The sequence below is a fragment of the Mus pahari genome, chromosome 2 (genome assembly GCF_900095145.1).
Source record: "Mus pahari chromosome 2, PAHARI_EIJ_v1.1, whole genome shotgun sequence".
NCBI lineage: Eukaryota > Metazoa > Chordata > Mammalia > Rodentia > Muridae > Mus > Mus pahari.
Window position 1 is genome coordinate 83,779,557 of NC_034591.1, and position 3,548 is coordinate 83,783,104.

The window sequence follows — 3,548 nt, forward strand, 5'->3', positions numbered from 1 at the left end:
TAAACCTGTGGTCTTGCCTAGCAAAAACAAACAAACAAACAAACAATCAAACAAAACTTCATGTGTTTGTTGACTGGTGATGTGATGTTTGGAGTTTTTTGGTGTTTATTTCTTTCAGAAGGTTTTAGGAAAATGCACATTATCTCTGTATAGAATTTTGGCTTTATCTGTGGCATTCAAATTTCTGGATTCTCAGTGAGTAATGAAGGCAAACAAGGTCCCAGGGTGGCAGACTCCCTTTCCTCCTCACGCCCCTTTGTTTTCCTTGTTTTTCTAACCTCAGTAGTAATGACACTTCACTAAGTATCTCTCTGCTGACCAAGGAAAATATTTCTTAAATGTAACATGATTTTGTTTATGTAAGGGTAGGGCTCCTGATTTCTGAGGTTTTGGAAGTAATACCTAAACTGAAGTAGTGATTAAAGCCGAATAGCTTTGAACTAACTTCTAGATGCAAATGTTACCAACTTATATTTTCACAAATCACTTGATTATAGCAAATCAAAATATATTATGAGAAAAATGGTGTTCTTTAAATTATGAAAAGTGTCATTTTCCTTAAAATGACACTCTAGAACTGGGGATGGATTGGGCGACAGACAACATTTTCCTTAAGGGTAGACCGTCTCTCTCAAGTATTGACAAAAGGCCTAGTTAATTGATTAAGAAAATAGGTTGTGTCTTGAATTTCTTTTGAGGAACACAAAGTTTGAAATCAGTAGTGAACATGTGTTTTATGTTGAGTTCATGTCAGTGTGATTCAATCTAGGCCTTATATCCCCAAACTATCCTATTGGTAATGGCACCAGACTGGGAAGCAAAGAGGGAGCCAAGCCGGTCTGAGTTTCCAAAGTAGCCTGCAGTAAATGGGACACCAGGTAACCTTGCTTGTGCCCTGCAGTGATACCACGGACATGTCTTAATCTTTATCCCTCCTAATGGCACAAGACGACTCCTTTTGCACTGAGAAGTTACTGTGGAAGTACACTCAGGGCCTGTCAAAAGCAATTTCTTTAAATTAGATCGTCAACATGCAGACCCAGACCCTGAGACCCTGCCAGAAAACAGCACAATGGCTTCAGGTACTCCCCCACCCGGGGGGGAAGTTCTGTGCCCTTATGATGGCATGGGTTGTCCTGTAAACTTTTGACCCCAGTTTCGTACTTTTGGACATGAACTGAAATCTCTCATGCATTTCTTTGAGTGCTGTGAGTTTCTCGACCTCACTTTATTTGCTTTGTTGTCTTAATCAACAGTGAGCATACACAAGCCATGTCTTCATATTTGCTAAATGGATTACAGCGCTCTTAAATAGCAACCTACACCTTTCACAACACCTGTATCGGTAGACATTGTAAAAGAAATGTCCTGCAGTCAAATGTTGTTTCTGTGGGTTTTAATATATTTATTTTTATTTATCTTTTCTTCTGTTCGCCCCTTCCTTCTTCTTTTTCCTCTCTTCTCCTCTCTTCCTTTCTCTCTGTACATGTGCAAGCACTTGTACACATATGACTGCCTACTATTGGGTCTACCCTTCCTCTTTGGGATCCAGACATTGAACTCAATTGCCAGATTGCTCATCAAGCACATTTATCTGCTGAGTTACCTCATCAGCCCTGTTTTCCAAGCTCTCTTATCAGTATTATATTAATCACTAAAATCAAAGGGAAGTTTAAGTCAGGGCAGTGGAAATTTTCATTCCAATTTTTTTCTTGTTACTTAATTTCCCCTATATGGCAATTGATCTTTTGGACAGTTGGACAGTAAACCAGATGGTACTACGCCTCCTCAGAGAAGGTTTTCCCAACACAGTTAATCCTTCCAGGAAATACCCTCACAGCCACTCAGAGATTTGTTTTAGTTGGTTCTAAATCCAATCCAGCTGGCAACCAAGTTTAGCCATCACAGCAAGTTTCTCTGTGATAAAGACAAATCAGTCTTTGCCTCCTTTTATTTCTGGGCTCTTTTGAACTATTGGTTTTTATTTATTTATTTTTAAACCATTTCTGGAACTGCTATTTGATGACTGGCTTTGTCTCTTGGAGTCATGTTGATTTGATGAAGCAGTGATCTATGGATTCAGTGAAAGTTCCTGCCTCAATATAGAAGGTGGGGAACGATCAAGGAATCTACCTGGCATCAACTTCAGGTTCCACATACAAGAACATACATGTGTATATGCACTGTCATGCATGAGGACATGTATGAACAGACACATACTACATACACATACTTATGAAAAATAGTTTTTGGACTGACCTATATGTAGAGATACTATTTCTTGTTACATACATATGAATATGCAAATATATATGTATATATATATCAAAGGATATATATGTATGTATATATATATATATATATATATAGAGAGAGAGAGAGAGAGAGAGATGGGGTAATTTTGCTACTGAAATAATTGCTAATAGGTATAGCATTTCAGTGTAAATAACTTACATTAGCATATTTTAAGACATAAAAATTATCAAGATTTCATCTTATTAAATTTGATAATTTATCATCTCATGAAATTTATTAATTTTCAATATTACAATAAAATATTAATTTATAATATGTATTTTGGTTATTTCATTGGGTCTTTGATTAAACATAAGACTATCTTTTAAATAACTGTTTTATAGTCATCTTTTAAGTTGACTACTTTATAAACAAGTATTTTAGAGTGGTTTTATTACAATAGAGATCCTGTGTGTGTGTGTGTGTTTAGAAATATGTAGAGTTTTCAGTCTGAATTTTATGTATTGTTTGAAAGTTTGTAGATTTAAAAACATGGAAGTATAATACATATGGTTCTTTGTGTGTAATACCAAATGCATTGTTTCTGGACTGTTGACACATACATGGCCAATGGCATTTTTTGGATGTTTCTGGTGTGTGTGTGTGTGTGTGTGTATGTGTGTGTGTGTGCGAGTGTGTGTGTGTATGTGTGTGTGTGGTATGTATAGACACGCATGTAGAGACCAGAGGGAGACCGCATATGCCATTCATCAGGAACCATCCCCTTTATCTGGGGGAGCAGAGTCTGTCACTGGCCAGCCAGTAAGTCCCAGCGGCCGGTCCCAGCCATGCAATATTGGATGCACATGTTTGCCCAGCTCTGGACAGGGTGCTTAGCCTGCAAGCCCTGTATTAGCTGAATTGCCTCTCCAGTCACCAATTTAAACAGAACCATTCAGGTGAAAAATCTGGTAATCCTATTGTCTGAAACCTTGTCTACATAGATGTACCTTGATAGTCTACTTGGTTATTTCATATATGAAATGTATCTATATGTGAGATGCCCTTAAAAATAAAAAAACTGAGTGTGCTGTGGTCACTAGCATTAAATTTGTAATTGATGTGGCTGGTATTTTGATTTATAATGAGTCCTGTAGACTACTATATTGGCAACCAAAGATTCTAAGTTTTGCCTCAAAAGTAGAAGTTAATTTACTAAATAAAAGGCTTCTGTGTGGTTCTTCTATGTAATGATGCTAATAGGATCCCTTGCATTTTACTTGTATCCATGCACCTGATGTATTACATAGACC